This window comes from Xyrauchen texanus, chromosome 35 (assembly GCF_025860055.1).
Source record: "Xyrauchen texanus isolate HMW12.3.18 chromosome 35, RBS_HiC_50CHRs, whole genome shotgun sequence".
Taxonomy (NCBI): domain Eukaryota; kingdom Metazoa; phylum Chordata; class Actinopteri; order Cypriniformes; family Catostomidae; genus Xyrauchen; species Xyrauchen texanus.
This window is the reverse complement of record NC_068310.1, coordinates 39,764,600-39,785,875: the sequence shown is the minus strand read 5'-3', so window position 1 is coordinate 39,785,875 and position 21,276 is coordinate 39,764,600. Positions and strand designations below refer to the sequence as shown.

Here is a 21,276-nt window from a genome sequence, read left to right as displayed (position 1 = left end):
CAATGGAAAGGTTTGTATTGTGTTTCCTGTTTCTCTCTCGGTTCTGAACCCAAATCAACACGACTGACTCCTGAATGTTTTTCAGAACCCAGTGTACACCAGCAGATCCAGAGAACATTTCAGGAGTTCTGATCAATGTCCCAAAACATCTGAGCAACCTGAAGTTCACTGTGATACAGAAGATGCAGGAAAATGTTCAATACAGTGAGTTGAGAATACAACAATGAATTCATAATGATCATTTGTGTTATTTGATGTGTGTTTGAGTGTGTATCTGTCCTCTCTCTTCAGCTCCAGTGACTTTGGACCCCAACACTGCTCACTGTAAACTCATCGTGTCTGATGATCTGATCAGTGTGAGACTCAGTGAAGAGAAACAGCTGCTTCCTGATAATACTGAGAGATTTGATGTGTATAAGTGTGTTTTGGGTTCAGAGGGTTTTAATTCAGGGATTCACTGTTGGGATGTTCAGGTTGGAGACTGTACATGCTGGTGTTTGGGTGTGATGACAGAATCTGCTCAGAGGAAGAATGAAATATTGTCCAGGAGTGGACTCTGGTGTGTTTGGTTTTATGATGGTAAATATTTTGCAGTCATTTCACCTGATCAAAGATCTCGTGTCTCAGTGAAAGAGAAACTCCAGAGAATCAGAGTTCAGCTGGACTGTGACAGAGGAAAACTGTCATTCTCTGATCCTCTCACTAACACACACATACACACTTTCACACACACGTTTACTGAGAGAATATTTCCATGGTTCAGTGTTTATCGTGACATTTCTCCTCTGATGATCTTACCAGTGAACTCCTCTGAAAAAAAGACTTAAGAATGAAATTACAGATTAAACTTGTATCTACAAAAGTTGAGTTTCTGTAGAAGACAGACTAATCAAATGTGTCTTTGTAGCATCAGCTGTTAATTCATTTATTCTGACATGTTTTAATGCTTTTTAATGATGCTGGCTAAGATGTGAATTCATATGTGAGATCAGTGATTTACTGAACATCTTAATAATGTGATCTCGGGTTGTTATTGATCATTATATGACAGATATTAGGAACAGTGAAGTTCTCAAAATAATCATTATAATACAACTGCTCAACTCAATGTAAAGATGTATATTTAGATGTTTTATCTGTATTATAAGTTATAAATTCACTGACCAACTGCTGTTTTAAAGACCATTTTATAAAACATATAATCATCAAGTCATGGAAACTTTTCAAGAGTTTTTAAGAAGTTTAATTTGTGTTTGTAAAATAAAAAGTATCATAAAAATTTTTTTTATTGTTTTAACTCCAAACACTCACATTTATAACTTAATCTGATACACTAAAGTAAAATATAGAGTTGAGCTGGACTCCATCCGAGTCCGAAGGCAAACTTGATGCAAAAATGGACTCCATCTTGTTTCTGGTGAATTAGATTTTCTTGTGAAGAAAATTTTATTTTACACAACTTTGAAGCGTTGTTGGCTCGTCGACACCACCAATCGGTAAGAAGTTATTAAGACAAAATACATTTAGCTGTAAACTAAATAAATGAAGAATAGATCCATTGAACTCCTGGAAAATTTCTTACAGGATATTTAAAAACTTACACTTCAGTTTTTAGTTTACAGTTGAATGTATTTTGTCTACATAAGATAAACTAATAAAATATAGTTTTCAAAATTGATGTTAATAATACACAGATGTCAGTAGATCATTTGTGTATCTTATGTTTATATAAATCACTTTTTTTTAATGTCCAGAAGAATGAATTACACATTACCATACACTATAGTATATATATAAATATATATGTATGTATATTAACTCAGCAAAAAAGAAACGTCCCCTTTTCAGGACTGTAAAAATACAAATAACTTCTCAGATCTTTATTGTAAAGGGTTTAAACAATGTTTTCCATGCTTGTTCAATGAACCATAAACAATGAATGAACATGCACCTGTGGAACGGTCATTGAGACACTAACAGCTTACAAATGGTAAGGTCACAGTTATGGTAATTAAGGTCAGTTATAAAAACTTAGGACACTAAAGAGACCTTTCTACTGACTCTGAAAAACACCAAAAGAAAGATGCCCGGGGTCCCTGCTCATCTGCGTGAACGTGCCTTAGGCATACTGCATGGAGGCAATAAATCACAATGTCCGTACTGTGAGACGCCTAAGACAGCACTACAGGGAGACAGGAAGGACCGCTGATCGTCCTCGCAGTAGCAGACCACGTGTAACAACACCTGCACAGGATCGGTACATCCGAGTAGCACACCTGCGGGACAGGTACAGGTACAGGATGGCAAAAACAACTGCCCGAGGTACACCAGGAACGCACAATCCCTCCATCAGTGATCAGACTGTCTGCAATAGGCTGAGAGAGGCTGGACTGAGGGCTTGTAGGTCTGTTGTAAGGTAGGTCCTTGACAGACATCCCCGGGCCCAACGTCACCTGTGGGCACAAACCCACCTTCACTGGACCAGACAGGACTGGCAAGAAGTGCTCTTCACTGATGAGTTGTGGTTTTGTCTCACCAGGAGTGATAGTCGGACTCGTGTTTATCGCCGAAGGAATGAGCGTTACACCGGGCCCTGTACTCTGGAGCGGGATCGAGTTGGAGGGTCCATCATGGTCTGGGGCGATGTGTCACAGCATCATCGGACTGAGCTCGCAGTCATTGCAGGCAATCTCAACGCTGTGCATTACAGGGAAGACCTCCTCCCTCATGTGGTACCCTTCCTGCAGGCTCATCCTGACATGACCCTTCCGCATGGCAACCAGCCATACTGCTCGTTCTGTGCGTGATTTCCTAGAAGACAGGAATGTCAGTGTTCTGCCATGGCCAGCGAAGGGCCCGAATCTCAATCCTATTGTGCACGTCTGGGTCCTGTTGGTTCGAAGGGTGAGGGCTAGGGCTAGGGCCATTCCCCTCAGAAATGTCCGGGAACTTGCAAGTGCCTTGGAGCAAGAACTGGCAAATCTGGTGCAGTCCATGAGGAGGGTGGGTGGCTTCCTTGGCTCCTAAAAATGATTTAGAAGAGAATGATATGTCTTACAGAGATGCATGACATTTTGATATAAAAAGGCTCTGACAGCATAAAGACATTCAGTATGGTTTTAAAGGAATAGCTCATCCAATAATTATAATTTACTCTTCATTTACTCACCCTTAAGTGGTCTCAAACTTGTACGACTTCCTTCCACAGAGCACAAATAACATATTTTAGATATATGATCAGTTTATCTCCATACAATGCAACAAGGCATAAAGGCGTCAAAAAGGTATGAGTAAGACTAATCGTTTTTTTGATTAGAACAAACAAATAAAACAATTTTACACTCCTTTTTCACTATAAATCTTGACAGAAGCAGTCTCCTAGCCCTAGATTTCAAGTTTGATTACACTTCCTGGCACCATCTAGCATTCTGGCATGCATTAAGCACTATGAAGTGTAATTAAAATATCTTTGTTTGAACTCTATGGAAGAAAGTCATGGGAGTTTGAGATTACATACGGTTGAGGAAATGATGAGAGAATTACTAAAGTAAAGAGACATCTTGGAGTGATATATTACAATAAATTAGACATAAAGACGCGCGTTTGACGAAACGTGATTATATTTTGAAGACCAGATGAAAGAAAAGCCGCCGATGCGGGTCTGATTTGATGTGTGCAGTGATCTCTGAGTGCAATGCGCTTCTCCAACACACGAACATTCAGAGAGATCTGGGCCCCGTTTCTCAATAACTATTGATCTTAACTGTTAAGAGCATTTTCTACGAGCGATTTTATGAACGTTTGTTATTTTTTATGTGCATATTATGTGTGATATTACACCCGCAAAATGCGACGAGACTCAATCCAGTTCGCGAGCTCCTCTCCAAATGCATTTCATGCACGAGTCATTTTGCTCATCTACCTGCAAAATATGTCTCAGAGTGACACATGACAAGAAATGCATTTCAGCACAAATAGGCTATAATCCACCACTGTAAACTCTGTAAAATTATCTGTGGAACACTGCTCATTATTTGATGAAGTCAGTTACATTTTTAAACTTACCATTTTTCGTTTTTTGGGTGGATCAAAAATATCACAACATGTGTCGTCGGAATCAGACTGATATCTAGCAGGAGTAGAACTTTGTTGTCTTGTAGGTTGCCGTTTGAGGTCCCTGTTGAGCTGTTCGCCCATCTTGGCCATCTGTGAACCAGACTGACAACGTACATCTTGTTTAAGAGAATGATTTTGAAAATGTCCACACCACCACTTTAAGTAACTGCAGAGACTCATTTTTTAATAGCTTGTACAAGTGCATTTCTTCATATTGCGACACACTTTCCAAGAATCCACCTCCATCCATCCATCACTCTGACAGTATTTGTAACAGGAGACTGAATCTTGACTTAACATGCCTGGCATTACAAAATAGCTAACTTGATTTGTTTCAGTCTTTTAAGTAATATTTATCATTTCAAATAAATATTTGCTGGCTAAATCTGCTAAATGCTTGTGCACCCAGCTTGGAAAAGTCTGCAAAAATTCACAATGTAACTCCCATGGCAAACATATACTACGATGACACAGCATTATTTGTAAACTGGAAACACAATGTTCCATAACTGTTAAGTCATAAATCAAGCTTACGGTCATTCCTTGCTTCAGCACCCCCTTCTCCTGGCCAGACTGACCGAAGGAAGACCATATATCCCCCCCCCTTGAGGTAAGCAACACGCTTCTGGACTACTTCTTTGTAGTTTTCTGTGAAGAAGACACATAAAATACAAATTCAATGTGACCTTTATTAATAAAAAATAATAATTTTAAGTCAGGAATGCGCCCTTAGCAATCACACGTATCAACATAAACATAGAAAAAAACATTTAAAAAACGTAAGAATTAAAAAGTCTAAAATGTTTAAAGTAAATTTCTATTTACTAGGTGGCATCATGACGATGGATAAGTGGTTTGAGGAACAATTTGGAGAGACTTCTACAAATATGAATTTTGATCTATCAAAATTATCTATTTATCAAATATGTATTGATTAGTATCTCTTGTTAGGCAGCATTTTAGCAACTAAATTAATGACATTAATAAAATAGATTAAGACCTAACTGTTATCTATCAAAATGTGTGCCCTTGTGTTTTTATTTAGGCTATGTAAATATTTAGTTTAGTGCAGAGAGAAAATAACGGAATAAACAAAAGAATTAACGTTTTCGAGGGTGACCAACAGTCCTATTTTCCCAGGACATGTCCTGTTTTCACGGCCTGTCCTGGCTGTTTTTTATAAAGTGATGAAAATGTCCTGGTTTTCAAAAACTGCTGGGAAAGATCAGCTATACAGCAAAAATATAGATGGGCAAACAAGGAGGACGAGGAAGAAAAACAGGATAAAGAGGAAGAAAACTAAAGATAGAAATATATTTTGTTAGTTCGTTTTTGTAAGCTATTTTTGTTCAATTTGGAGGTATTTTTTTAGTTATTTATTATTTATATATGTATTTTTCTAATACAGAAGAGACATTATTTCTATCATTATTTCATTCATTATTTTTTTAAACCTGTCATAATAAAACATGTTGAGTAACCTCTGAGAAGCCTATCTGAATTTGTGTCTTGTAATATAACAATTTTCTATCCATACAGAGGAGGCATAGCCTACTTTAAATGTATTGAAATTAATAAGGCATCTTTGAGTAAACTTCGAGTATCATTTGAGTATCTGTTTGCCGGGCCGAGTGTCGTGGTTTTTGGTAATCAAAAAGCTGTTGTCAATGTTTGCAATTTCATACACATTTTTAACAAAACAATACACAAGGTAGGAACCTAATAATGAAAATTAGGGGTCACGACTGTGAAATTTGGCTGACAATTAATTGTCAAACAAATAATTGTGATTATGACAATAACTTGCCTGTTTTAGGTGTTTCATGAATATGACGATTAATTACCATAAAAACTCACAAAGTCATTTATACAGATTTAGCTTGGGTCATATAATAAAATAAGGCTATGATTTCCTTTTCAGGCTTCAAAAACATTTACAATTTTAAATAATTAAAATAATATTTTAATGATCAAAATATGTCTCTCAAGAGAGCTGCTCGTGACGTCCGCAGTGACGGTTACGTGAGCAAACAAGGTTTGAACATCAACCGTAACAAAATCAAATTGAAGTTCATGGATTTTTAATACTTTTGTGTACAAATATGAAGCTGCTTATTGGATCAATGCAGGTAAACTTCATATTATGCGACCACGCATCACTTTACGGAGAGTTTACGACTTACTAGTTAAGACTTGCATTAAGAACAGGTGGAGCAACCAAATTAAGCACTGTCTTAGTTACAAACTAACTAGTAGTTACTAAGCCCTTAGTATGAACTTTATACCCCATCTTACGTAAGACCTTACGCACAGCTATTTACTCAACCTCATGTCCTTCCAAACCTGTGTGACTTTTTCTGTGAAACACAAAAGATGACATTTAAAAAAATGTTTTGTCCATATAATGAAAGTCGATGGTGACCAAAACAAGCTATTTTGCTCACCATTTACTTTCCTTATATGCAATACAAAAGACCTTTTTGGGGGTTCTGCCAAGGGCGAGTCTAGCCCCTTTTTAGGGGTGCTTCAGCACCCCTAAGAAGGAGCTCAGCACCCCTAAAACTTGGAGTAAGAAATGTTGTTATTCTAAAATTTTTGTTTGTCTTTGACAAGGTTAAATAATGTCCAAAACATACTCCGTAGTTTGTGGTTTAAAATGTATGTGTTAAGGATGAAAATGAAAACACCCCCGCTTAGCAAATGGTGTCATCCTCTTCTCTTCTTCTACTTCTCCTCTGTACCTGCACCGCTCAGCACGACCGTCATCCAGCGCGAAACACACGCAGAGGGAGAACCCGTTATGTAGTGTTGTGAATCAACTAAGTTGCTCCAAAGCTGTGTCTCACACTTCTTTCCTTTTACCTAGAGTTGTTCCGATTCCGAAACCATATCGGTGAGTACTGGAGTCAGTATCCTGAATCACCATGGTACACCTATAATAAGTGTTTATTTTCGGACTATTTTAGTCCAGCGGGTCGCCGCCGCTGTGGAGTAGCACAGGACCTGGGTGACTCGTCCATAGTCATAAACGGAGAGAAGTAGCGCCGGTTACAATGTTCTTCCGCAAGACGCGTGCAGTTCTGTTTATTAACTGCTAGAGCGTGAAACAAAAACAGCAGCGCGACAAATAAACTGCGTACCTGTGTAGTGCGTACGTGTGTCTCTGTTGGTAAAGTTTATCGTTAATTTGATACTCATTTTAACAATCGGGAGTCATGTAAACGTGACATCACGTGCGTCTTTTCTGGTCAGTCGTCATGGAAACATGAAGCCCTGGCGTTTGGACCAGAGTGAAAACAAACATATCACTGTATACCACCAGTATGTGTGAAAACACTCACTGTGGCTTTTTAAATGAATTGATATTCATTCCTAGATTTATATCTGTTATTTTTCAGTTGTGGCTGACTATCAAACTAGACAATAAAAGAAAGTTTAATGTTTTTCTTTTGCTGTATTTATTCATTCCTCACACACAGAGGATTTAACATGAACCAGGCTTAACTCCTAGCATTACTCTCTCTCTCTCTGTGTGTGTGTGTGTGTGTGTGTGTGTGTGTGTGTGGCCTGCCAGTGAGCAATGGACATACAAAAGTTCTTTGAAAGAAAAAAGACAGATTCAGGTGAGAGACTAGGGACAGTCCATAATGACCTCTGTCTTGTTTTTTGTTTTTTTTGTTCTTCTGAAAAGTGTTAAGCTAAAGTAACAGATAATGCAAACCAGCTATCTGTTGTTGTATCAAATTACTTATCTAGGCAATGGTCCCCTGCTTTTATTTATTTTATTTATTTCAAACCCACAATGGAGAATACAGCTTCTCTTGTGAAATGAATTTGTGAATTAATAAAGTTCTAAGCCCAATAATAATAATAATAAAGACATTTAAAATGGCACGCCTCTGTGTGCCTTTTGATCATATCCTTGGAATCTGTAAATGGTCTCCATAACATTTTTGTGACATGACAAACTGACCTCAAATCCTGCCTACAATATATTTGTGTATGATTGTCAGTGCCAAGGGAAAGAGAGAGAGATGGAGAAGGAGAAAGGGAAAGGGAGAGCATGCAGGAAGAACCAGGTGAGGAAACAACAACAATAAATTGACATATAGTGAATAGTGGCAAGCAAAACAGTAACTACTCATACTCCTATACTAACTTATTGGCATTAAGTAGCCTATATTACATTTACTTTTTGTAACATTATTTTACACCACATTTTTTCATAATAAAGGAGGAGGAAAACAACAGGGAGAGTCCATAAGGGATAAGAGGGAATTGACTAGTGAAAGAAATGAAGAGACAGAGGGAGTGCAACATAGAGACCACCAAGCCAAAGCAGCAGAGACAGAAGAGAGCTGTTCAGACTTAGGGGATAAGGACACTGGTCCTAAACAGGTAAAGCTGTCCCAATACCCTCATACTCAGTTTGGCACACAAAAAAGAGCCTTTCAAGAACCATTTTTTTTTTAAAAATAATTTACAGAAGATGAATTACATTTTGTTGTCCAAGTACCTGTTACTTTGTTCAATGACAATAAAGTTGAATCTAATCTAACCAATCTGATGACTGTTGATACAAAAGGAGGCACATGGAGTTAACGGACAGGAAAACCAGCTGAGTGAAGAAGGTTTTGTGTTTGTTACAGGGGGCTGTCTGTGTGAACTCTCACAATTAAGCTGGTGCTCTGAAAAGGTCAAAAAAAAAAAAAAAAGAAAGAAAATCTGGATTTTGGAGTTAGTTGAACCAATGTTAAAATGATAAAGTTGTTTTTCAATAGACATATTTTTGTGTGAAAAGAGGGTGGGTGGTGGCAGTGGGGCTCATTGGGTGCTCAGCACCCCTAAAGCTCTGACCCTAGAATCACCCCTGGGTTCTGCAAAAGAAAGTCACATTTGGAAGGACATGAGGTTGAGTATGTGATGACAGAATTTACATTTTTGGGTCAAAATATTAATATTAAAAGTTATAATTATCTGAAACACAGGGATTTTATAAGACTTGTAAAAAGTTACACTACATGTTGCAAAAGTATCTTCATTGCAAATAGAAACGGATAGTATAATCAGGGGCGAAAATTTCATAAAAATGTTGGGGGGGACAATAAACATAACAATTCTCAAGAGCAATTTTTGAAGGGGACACCAATAATACTGGCAAAATTGTACTTGCAAGGATACGTGTACACCGAGGAAAGCCTTACTACTATTATTATTACTTTTTTGGGCATTTTTACCTTCATAAATTTATTTTTAAACATAATTATATGCATGCATGATCTTTTGTGTAAATTTCATAAATGTAATCAAATTAAATTATAAGAAGACACAAAAACAGGCAATATGGTGTCTAAAATGTACATCACTTAATATTAACTTCTTGTTTTTTAACTTGTATAAAATCTGATATTGTCGTGGAAAATCGCGATGAATCTCTCTAAGTTGTAAGAAAACTCTCGGAGTCTTGAGTTCCAGATGCCAAAGTTGTAGTTTATTGAACACCAACAAACACGAGTCCGGTCAGCTGTCCGTTCTGACTCTCTTAGTCCAAAATCTCCTCTTCTATACAGTTTGTTATCTGGCATTACCTCATTTCTGCGCCCCTTCGTTATTAATGGATACTATTTGCCACCATTATCTCACAGAGCCTTTTGATATCTTTTTACTGGTAGAAACTTGGCTTTAGTCTATCTTCAAGGTCCTTAGCCTCATTATTTTGTTACAGCTGGTGCTCTTTGTGGCCTCTGCAGCATCAACACTTTTAGTAACCTCTCTCTCCTGGGTCACACAAAGGCCAGGAAACTCATAGAAGTACTTTGATATAAAAACATACTAGAATATTGAAAAATATACTATAATATCTGGAGAAAAACGAATCGGTTACCTAACGTAACCTCGGTTCTCTCTAGATGAGGGAATGAGTATTGCGTAAGCTAGCTTACGCTACGGGAAAGATTCATCTTTTCTGAGATATTGAAGCCAAAAAATTATCCTTAATTTTGTATCATTTGTCAACGCAGTGCAGCAACTGCAGACCTTGAGCGGGCTAGCTAGCGAGCTCATTGGTTGCTCTGCGGCAACTGCTGCAGCCTATAGACGAACTTGGGCGAACTCGCGTCCAATGAGAGGCGTCCGCGCGCTTACTGCATCAAAGCCCGCCAAAATGGGCGTGGCTAGAGTGCATATAAGCGTAGTTCGTAGGCTGGAACCCTGGTTTTCATTGAATGAAGCGAAAGTCGCTCGTGGCGCGAGCACGGCCGGCTACGCAATACTCGTTCCCTCATCTAGAGAGAACCGAGGTTACGTTAGGTAACTGATTCGTTCTCTTACGAGAGGTTCTCTCGTATTGCGTAAGCTAGCTTACGCTACGGGAACCCATTGTCAACGCCGTGCGCACCAAGCATCCACTGCATGAGCCCCGGGGGTAGGGGGACCCGGGGGAGCCCTTGTGAGTGGGGAAATAATATTTGGCCGGCAAGAGTGCGGGCCAGTGTGTGTGTAATACATAAGCACATAGTGGGAAGGGAACGACAGAGCCGCGGTGCCGGTCTGTGTGGAATGAGTCCCATCAGTGCAGCTCACCAGGGGAGCTGTAGCGTATTAAACCGCTAGTAGTTTTGCCTGCAGGGCGGGCACTTCCAGATTGTAAAATCTGACAAAGGTGGAGGGGGAAGCCCAGCCCGCTGCCACACATATGTCGTGAATGGAAATCCCGCTGGACTAGTGGAGTGAGCCCTAATGCCCAACGGGCATGGCAGGTCTTTTGACGCGTATGCGGCAGCAATAGCGTCCACTATCCATCTAGACAGTGTCTGTTTCGAGGCGGCGAGACCTTTGGTGCGTCCTCCGAACGAAACGAAAAGCTGCTCAGAGCGTCTGAAAGAGGCAGAGCGCGCAGTATACAATCTCAGTGCTCTGACTGGGCAAAGGAGATTGGCGTCGCGTTCGCTATCGGATGCTGGCAGCGCCGATAGGGAAATGACCTGTGCTCTGAAAGGAGTACCGATCACCTTGGGAACATAGCCGTGTCTAGGCTTTAAAATGACCTTGGAGTCACTTGGTCCAAACTCAAGACACGCAGCGCTGACAGACAGCACGTGAAGGTCTCCCACACGTTTGACTGATGACAGGGCAGTCAGAAAAACGGTTTTGAGTGAAAGGTATTTCAAATCCACGGATTGAAGCGGTTCGAAAGGGGGGGCTTTCATAGTTTCGAGAACTATAGAAAGATCCCAGATAGGAACCGATGGGTGGCGCGGGGGGTTCATCCTTCTAGCTCCCTTGAGGAAGCGGATGACCAGCTCGTTTTTTCCCAGTGACTGGCCGTGCAGGGGTTCAGCGAACGCCGCAACGGCCGCCACATACACTTTGAGCGTGGATGGGGATCTGCCCTTATCCAGCAGCTCTTGTAAAAACACGAGCAGCGACGACACCCCACATGTCCGTGGGTCCAGGTCTCTGTCGGTGCACTATTTTGAAAACACAGACCATTTTGACGCATAGAGTCTTCTCATGGAAGGGGCTCTAGCGTGTATGATGGTGTTTATTACCCCTTCTGGCAGAGCGACGGGTAGTCATTGATCACCCACGCGTGCAGCGCCCAGCGCTCTGGGTGGGGATGCCAGATCGTGCCGCAAGCTTGAGAGAGGAGATCTGCTCTCACTGGGATGGGCCATGGCGCTGTCAGTGACAGCTGCGTAAGCTCCGGGAACCATGTCTGATTCTCCCAACGCGGGGCTATGAGGAGCACCGAGTGACGCGTTTCCCTGATCCTCTGCATTACCTGTGGCAATAGCGAGACGGGAGGGAAGGCGTAAAGCGGGCGGTTGGGCCAGTCCTGGGCCAGCGTGTCCTCGCTTTTCGAGAAAAATATTGGGCAGTGAGAGTTCTCTTCTGACGCAAGAGGTCTCGTTCTCTGCTCTGCCGAATATGTGCCATAACTTCTGGACTGTTTGAGCGTGCAGGGACCATTCCCCTGGAGGAATATTGTCTCTGGACAGTCTGTCTGGGCCGCCGTTCAGGTGGCCTGGCACGTACGTCGCCCTCAGCGAGCGCAGGTGGCACTGGGACCAACTCAGTATGCGTTTCGTCAGATGGAAGAGGTTCCTGGATCTGACACCGCCCTGACGGTTTAGGTAGGATACCACAGATCTGTTGTCCGAACGGACCAGGACGTGGTGACCCTGAATGACCGGGAGAAAGCGCACAAGCGCGTACTCGACCGCTATCATTTCCAGACAATTTATGTGAAGGAGCTTTTCCTGAACTGACCATAGGCCAAAAACCGGAGAGCCCTCGCAGACCGCGCCCCAACCCGTGTTGGGTTTTCGGCGAGATACAGCTCCCATCGTCACTCCCCGCTGATACCATTCGGCCACTGTCCAGGGCTGCAGAGCTGAAATACAGGTCTGAGTCACCTTGATCGGCTGGCGGCCTGTGGCCCAAGCCCGGCGAGACGCGCGTGTGTTTAGCCAATGCTGAAGCGGGCGCATGCACAGTAAACCCAGCTGAAGTACTGCTGCGGCTGAGGCCATGTAACCTAGCACTCTCTGAAATTTTTTCAGAGGCGTGAGGCTGTTCATCTGAAAGGACGCGGCTAGTCGCTGAACACGGCGCGCGCGCTGTGTAGATAAGCGAGCCGTCATTGCCACGGAGTCTAGTTCTATTCCAAGGAAGGAAATTGCCTGACTGGGCTGTAGTGAGCTCTTGGTCCAATTGACTGCAAGACCCAAACTGTTCAGATGGCTGAGGAGAACTGTTCTGTGAGACAGAAGCTCCGTATGTGACTGTGCCATAATCAGCCAGTCGTCCAAATAGTTCAGAATTTGCAAGCCCTGACTCCGCAGGGGTGCGAGCGCCGCATCCATGCACTTCGTGAAAGTACGGGGTGCTAAAGACAGGCCGAACGGAAGGACGGTGTATTGATAAACCTGGCCGTCGAAGGCGAATCTCAAGAATGGCCTGTGACGGGGATTTATCTGAATCTGAAAGTAGGCATCTTTCAGATCGAGAGAGATAAACCAGTCCCCCTGGCGCGTATGCACGAGGAGTTTCCTGATTGTAAGCATTTTGAACGGTCTTTTTGCAAGCACCTTGTTCAAACCCTTGAGGTCTAATATTGGTCTGAGGCCGCCGTCTTTCTTGGGAACAAGAAAATAACGGCTGTAAAACCCCGACTCGCTCAGCGAAGGCGGCACTTTCTCTATGGCCCTTTTGCACAGAAGGTTTGCTATTTCTGAACGAAGCATGCACGCTGCTTCCGTGTTCACAGTAGTTTCGAGCCGCGCTCTGCAGCGGGGCGGCGATCGAACTGTGCTTAACACCCATTTGGATATCCCTGGGATAGCTTCCCACGCTTTGAAGCGTAACACTAGAGGGTGAATGGCCAAATCGCCCTGATTGCCGCACACAGCGCGCTGAACAGAATGTGTGAGCGTGCTTACTGTGCTTATGCATGACTGCTCGCAGACAGCAGGGACAGGCTGTTCTGTGAGTGACTTCCCGATTGAGGTGAATGGGGAAAGAGTCACATCTGTTAAGTGATGCGCGAGCATAGTCACGGGCACGGGACTTACATACAGAGAAGTGTTTGCTGGCCGTGTGACAGAGCGGGCAGAGAATGGGCGCAGCGCACGTATTCGTGAGCTGCGTTTATTGACTGTAACACTCGAGCGGGTTGTGTCCGCTTTATGTGAGTGGGCTCTGATCGGGACACGGGAAGTGTAATGCTTGTGTGTAGAGGTGAACACTGGATTGTGGGCACATTTTCTACACATAAGGCTGGTCGTGTGACAGAGCGGCCAGAGAAGGGCGCAGCGCACGGATTCGTGAGGCGTGTTTATTGACTCTAACACTCGAGCGGGCTGTGTCCGCTTTATGTGAGTGGGCTCTGATAGGAACACGGGAAGTGTAATGCTTGTGTGTAGGGGTGAACACTGGATTGTGGGCACATTTTCTACACATAAGGCATGTTTGCTCTTTACAAGATTTCTTTGGGTCGCCGTGAAAGCGGCGTTTGAGTGCAGAGCAAGCGGGCAGTATCACCGGCTTGTTGGCTGCTGAATCCACCACTGTAGTAGCCTGAGAGAGGGGACTGACAGGGGCGAAGCTTTGACGGTGGTCCGGCCGCGGCGGGACTGAGCCGTCCTTTTTCAACAAGGCTAGGAGGACTTCGGTTGCTCAGGTTTCAGCGCAACCTTAGACCGAGGCCCGCGGGGCGGCGGTCTGCGGCGGCTGTCTGAGCCTTGATCGAGGGCGGCCGCCCTGTCGACGCTGAGAAGTCTGACTTTGTTGAGCTGGGCGCTGTGAAGAGGCTCGTGCAGGAGGCTGGTCACGTGGGCGGCCTGCAGAGGAGCTAGCGCGACGCGGCAGGAAGAGGTTTATGGCTTGGGTGGCTTTCTGGACTTCTGAAAAGCGGTCAACAATGCCACTCACCGCGGAGCCGAAGAGACCGGTCGGAGAGAGCGATGCGTTGCTTCTCCCATGTCAGCTAGCGTTAGCCACAGATGTCTCTCAGTCACAGTCAGCGAGGCCAGGCACTTCCCTAGAGCTTGGGCTGCAGCTTTGGTGGCGCAAAGGGCGAGGTCCGTCGCGCTTCGTAGATCTGTAACAGCCTCTGGGTGCCTGCCTTTCTCATCCCACTCCCGAAGAAGGTCCGCTTGGAGGATCTGTAAGACGGCCATGGAGTGCAGAGCAGATGCGGCTTGGCCGGCGGCGGAATAGGCGTGGCCAACATAGGCGGAAGTCGCTCTGCAGGCCTTAGACGGGAGCACTGGCTTAGACCGCCATCTCGCGGAGGGCGGGCAAAGGTGTGCTGCTACCGAATCCTCGACCGGGGGGATGGAGGAGTAGCCCTTGAGTGTGGAGTTCCGGTAGGAAGGGAGCGACCCGGGCCGCGGGTGTTGCGCGGGGATGGCTCTGAAGAAAGCAGCCGTCGAGTCTGTTGGGAGCCTGCTCAGGGGGCGGTGACCACTCGAGCCCGAGGCGGTCGACGGCCTGTGTGAGGAGGCGTGTTAGTTCCCCTTCGACTCCGGCACGGGTCCTGCTGGATTCCTGGGCCGAGGAGGAGGCGTGGGAGCCTGACCACTCCTCGCTGTCCGAAGCCATGATGGAACAGCCCTTATCCTCCGCCTCGTCCTCCGAGATGGCAGCAGTGCGGCCTTTTTCCGGCGCGGCGGAACGGAAGGCGATGCGGCAACTTTGGTTCTGAGCGCTTCGAGTCGAGCCCGCAGGGTCGACACCGGAAGCTCCTCGCAGAGGTTGCATCCGCCTTCAGCGAGGGCAAGCTCTGCATGCCCCAGTCCCAGGCAGAGAGCGCAGATGATGTGGCGGTCTCCGCGCTGAGAGGGGCGCGGCATGAAGCGCAAGTGGTGCGAGGCATCTTAAAAAAGACGCTCGTTACTCTTTTGTGAAGTTCGTTAAGAACTAGCTTGCTCTAAAAAGGATACGTCGCCGGATGGCGTAGCTCGCAGGATGGCTGAAGGTGGCGGAGACGGCCGGCTTCTTCGAGCGCTGTCCAAGCTTGCTAGATGCCCCTCGAACGGCGACGCGGCTTCCAGTTCAGAGATGCGAAGAGCTTCGCTGAAGAGATGAAAATCAGGGTTCCAGCCTACGAACTACGCTTATATGCACTCTAGCCACGCCCATTTTGGCGGGCTTTGATGCAGTAAGCGCGCGGACGCCTCTCATCAGGGCTGGACTGGGACAAAAAATCGGCCCGGGCATTTTGACTAGAGACCGGCCCACCAGGTATTATTGGCAAAGCCATAAAGCCTTTGAATGAAAACAAACGCTGTTCTGACAGCGATGTACACTGTCTTGTTGGTATATATGCATCAATCTAATAAAATTAAACCTACACCATCTTCCCTATTCTGGTATTCTAAACAGTAATTAGCGGAACACAAAAGACTGCTTGGTTAAGTTAACCTCCTCCTGAACTGTCTATCTACAGCACATGGTGGAAACCTGAAATTAAGACAGAGAAGACTAGAGGTGAGACATGATCATTAATGAATATTAAAATGAATAAATGACAGATTTAGTGGTATTTTCATAAACTATTTATTTACCACATCAACAAACAGCATGGCAGCACAATTTTTTTTTTTAACATGGCAGCCTTTAAAAAGTGAAAGGAGACAGAGAAAGAAAGGTGAGAAAGAATAACACTTAATTGACTTTTTGATGGCATTTTACACAGTACTGGTACAGTATTTAGAAAATGTTGGAAAATACTGACATCATATACATATATACTTACTTCTTAAGAAATTATGATGGGACCCTGAAAAACAGGACACAAGTAAAAAGGACAGAGAAGGGTGAGAAAGAATGGCATTTGTTGGACTTGCTCATATGATCACACTACTTGTATCTTTATTCCACAAAAATAGCTGAATCATATACAGTAGTACTTACGTAGGAACTTAAAAAGTTGCATGGTCTAGAGAACCTCTTAAAGTATGATTAGACCCTGAAAAACAGGACAGAGAGGAACAACGATTAGATAAATAATAAAATCTATTAAGGACAGATTATGATTGAATTGTATCACCAAAGACTATTTACTCACTGCATCAATAAAAAGTCACCCACAACACTTCCACAGCAGCAACACTGAACATATCTTAACATATGGAATATGGAAACCTTTAAGAAGTGAAAGGACAGACAGCGAAGGGTGAGAAAGACTTGCACTTAATGGATTTTTTCAGACGATGACACTACTGGTATGTTTACTCTAGAGAAATGGTTGAATCATATTCTATATAGTACTTACTTAAAATGAACCCACTTCAGGCTTCCAAAATTGACTGACAGTCTGAAACGAAACAATGACAGATTAAGGCTGTAAGAAAACTCTCATATTTATATTATCTAATATTTATTCTATCTACTGTCTTATGCATTAAAACCTATTAAAATGGACACATTCTAAGCATTTTCTGAGCACGTGACTTGTTTGAAGTGAAGATAGATACAAAACCTATTCATTTGACTGTACTTTTAGGCAATAACAATAAAGTTGAATTTAATCTTAACTGAAACATAATTAGGAATGTTTTTATAATTTTATTTCACCCCACCAGGTTACAAAAGCAGCTTTCTCAGCAGGTCACTCTTCTCAGCTACCCTGTCAATGACCATGTCGGAGTCCAATGACATGAGAATGTCCTTTTCAGTGGCCATCAGCATAAACATCTCAAGCCTGTTTCCAGACAGGCTGCTTCGAGTCTGCTTTTAATGAATTTGAGTGTAGAGAATGTTCTTTCACAGGCAACCTGAGTGAGAGAGAGGGTCAGCAGGTACTTGTATGCCAGCCCAAGGAGACAGTAGGCATCAGACAGCATGTTGAACCGCCTGAGAATTTGATAGCAGCACAGTGGGCAATTTTTGCAAGAATCACAGCTTTTGGTCACAATTTCACTTTCTTCGTCCCATTCTTCAGATCTATCCTTTGCTGTTCTGGTCCTGTAGTCATCTACATGTGATGTCTTAAGCCTTTCCCACTGTCCAGCAAAACTTTTCAGTTCTGACTGAAGGTTATTTACTGTAGCCCTGCTGTCAAATTTCAGGAGACATGTGCTGAGGTTTACTTAATGATTAATAGCGTGCAGTTATTATAAAGTGTTACCAAAATATCTACCACTAGACCATTTAAGATGTCAGACAAAACTTTCGGATCATCAATGGATGCATTTATTTACGGGTTGAGAGAGGCTGCACAGTTTGACCAGAGGGCAGCGGGCGCACACCAGGCTGCCGGATGGTGTTGCTAAGACTTGCAATGTATAACTATTATCAGACCTGGCCTCGAGTCACGGCCCCGACTCTCCCGATTGCCACTCCGCCCTTGCTTAGTTATAATCATTTTCGTTCCGCCTCGTCCCTCGTCTCGTCAACGAAAACTCGAAAACGTCTCGTCATGTTTTAGTCACCTTAGAGCCAGCCAGCCATTTTTAGCTAGTCATCGTCGCGTTATCATCATTAAAAAAAGTGTCAACTTACCTCAAGTTCAGTTCTGCCACTTGGACCGGCGGCCGCCTCGGGTCTCTCCTCCTCCTGCCTCCCCTTTCCCTCTTCAACCTGCTGCTGGCCTCCATCACTTGCTAATTTTACTGAAGTGGAAGCTCCACTATAGCCACAACTGTGATATTTTAGCACATTTGGCAGCATCTGCCTGAAGGGCTAGTTTCTTTTTTGCCCTAATTTTTTCGGCTCCTCCTTTACGTTTTTTGTTCTCCATTTTTGTTCAGCAGCAATGATATGTGATTGCTGATCCGTTGAAGGGGGAGGGTGCATCTGACCTCCTCGGCTGTAATTGGTCCAGCCCAGAGTCGATCATGACCAATTGGCCAATCCACCACCTTTAATAGTTTATACCGTTGCAAAAAAAACAAAAAACATCGGCCCACAAAAGAAGAAAAATCACCATCGGTATGCCCGATGTGCGAGTTTTATAGGCCGTTCAGACAAAAAATAAAAATAAAATGTAAGTATGTAGCCTACCGGCCCACAAAGCACGTCGGCCCACCGGGCAAATGCCCGAAATGCCCGATGGCCAGTCCAGCCCTGCGTACAAGTTTGAGACCACTTAAGGGTGAGTAAATGAAGAGTAAATTATAATTATTGGATGAGCTATTCCTTTAAAACCATACTGAATTACTTTATGCTGTCAGAGCCTTTTTATATAAAAATGTCCTGCATCTTTGTAAGACATATCATTCTCTTCTAAATCATTTTTAGGAGCCAAGGAAGCCACCCACCCTCCTCATGGACTGCACCAGATTTGCCAGTTCTTGCTCCAAGGCACTTGCAAGTTCCCGGACATTTCTGGGGGGAATGGCCCTAGCCCTCACCCTCCGATCCAACAGGACCCAGACGTGCACAATAGGATTGAGATTCGGGCCCTTCGCTGGCCATGGCAGAACACTGACATTCCTGTCTTAGGAAATCACGCACAGAACGAGCAGTATGGCTGGTTGCCATGCAGAAGGGGCATGTCAGGATGAGCCTGCAGGAAGGGTACCACATGAGGGAGGAGGTCTTCCCTGTAATGCACAGTGTTGAGATTGCCTGCAATGACAACAAGCTCAGTCCGATGATGCTGTGACACATCGCCCCAGACCATGATGGACCCTCCAACTCGATCCCGCTCCAGAGTACAGGCCCCGGTGTAACGCTCATTCCTTCGGCGATAAACACGAGTCCGACTATCACTCCTGGTGAGACAAAACCACGACTCATCAGTGAAGAGCACTTCTTGCCAGTCCTGTCTGGTCCAGTGAAGGTGGGTTGGTGCCGGTGATGTCTGTCAAGGACCTACCTTACAACAGACCTACAAGCCCTCAGTCCAGCCTCTCTCAGCCTATTGCGGACAGTCTGATCACTGATGGAGGGATTGTGCATTCCTGGTGTACCTCGGGCTGTTGTTTTTGCCATCCTGTACCTGTCCCGCAGGTGTGCTACTCGGATGTACCGATCCTGTGCAGGTGTTGTTACTCGTGGTCTGCCACTGCGAGGACAATCAGCGGTCCTTCCTGTCTCCCTGTAGTGCTGTCTTAGGCGTCTCACAGTACAGACATTGCAATGTATGGCCACATCTTCAGTCCTCTTGCCTCCATGCAGTATGCCTAAGGCACGTTCACGCAGATGAGCAGGGACCCCGGGCATCTTTCTTTTGGTGTTTTTCAGAGTCAGTAGAAAGCTCTCTTTAGTGTCCTAAGTTTATATAACTGACCTTAATTGCCATAACTGTGACCTTACCATTTGTAAGCTGTTAGTGTCTCAATGACCGTTCCACAGGTGCATGTTCATTAATTGTTTATGGTTCATTGAACAAGCATGGAAAACATTGTTTAAACCCTTTACAATAAAGATCTGAAAAGTTATTTGTATTTATACAAAATACTTTAAAATACAGAGTCCTGAAAAGGGGATGTTTCTTTTTTGCTGAGTTAATAAACATACATATATATTTATACACAATAGTGTATGGTAATGTGTAATCCATTCTTCTGGACATTAAAAAAGTTATTTATATAAACATAAGATACACAAATGATCTAAATACAAAATACATTCAACTGTAAACTAAAAACTGAAGTCTAAGTTTTTAAATATGCTGTAAGAAATTTTCCAGGAGTTCAATGGATCTATTCTTAATTTATTTAGTTTACAGCTAAATGTATTTTGCCTTAATAACTTCTTACCGATTGGTGGTGTCGAGGAGCCAACAACGCTTCAAAGTTGTGTAAAATACAATTTTCTTCACAAGAAACTCAAATTCACCAGAAACAAGATGGAGTCCATTTTTGCATCAAGTTTGCCTTCGGACTCGGATGGAGGACACCGATAAGAAGAACCCAGCGAAAATGTGCGCTTGTGCACTTGGGTTGGTTTTTGTTGGTAGTTTACTTTTCTACAATTTGTTTTAATAATAAGATATATAGTAGCGTACAACAGCGTTTTCATTAATTGTATCTTTAATAACACAGATTAAATGTTTATATTATCTTTTCATGAAAAATAAAATATAAACATGACAAATTGAAATAATTTCTCTATCATTAATGTAATCTGTGACTGGGCCTGTGTGTAAGTAATCACTCTGAGAGCAGGTGGATGGTCACTCTCTTTATTGGACCTGGGACAAACAACCAAAGGCTGGTAAATACAGTGGTTCAATGTTGCTCAGTCATCTTTAAAATGAAATAAAAACACTTTCCGTTCACAAATAAGTTAATTACAGACATCTTGGATTTATCTCTGCAAATATTACATATTTGACCCGACTGACAGGATCAGAATGATCATAGATTAATCAGATACATTCTTGTGTGACTTAAACGTCGAACTTGTGTCTGCAGATGAACATAATTCATTTTAATAACAGAGCAATCGTCAGAGCAATTTACTAACAGCGAGAGATATGAGGCTCTGCTGTGGATCACGTAGCACCACCCCACTATGTAACCTATGCAAATACCTGCAAATTTGCATCAACCAATATCGAGATGTCCCAATCTTAGCATGCATTTAACAGTAATTTGAACACCGTTACACATATCAAATGAACAGTTGTGAAAAGATGAATGATCATTGAATTATGATTATTTTTTTTATTAATGCTAAAATAAAATATTGAATTGCCTATTA

At 43.3% G+C, this 21,276-nt stretch overlaps 1 protein-coding gene and 1 long non-coding RNA gene across 2 annotated transcripts in view; one reads left to right on the top strand and one right to left on the bottom strand.

The window, feature by feature from the left end:
• Positions 1–21,276, top strand: part of LOC127628604 (E3 ubiquitin-protein ligase TRIM39-like) — a 131,716-nt gene that overhangs the window by 75,347 nt on the left and 35,093 nt on the right. The window lies entirely within an intron of this gene.
• On the bottom strand, positions 16,411–17,298 carry LOC127628641 (uncharacterized). Its single transcript, XR_007968687.1, has 3 exons — positions 16,898–17,298; positions 16,691–16,767; positions 16,411–16,591 (listed from the first exon to the last, which is right to left on the bottom strand). It is a non-coding gene; the product is annotated as an uncharacterized LOC127628641 (long non-coding RNA).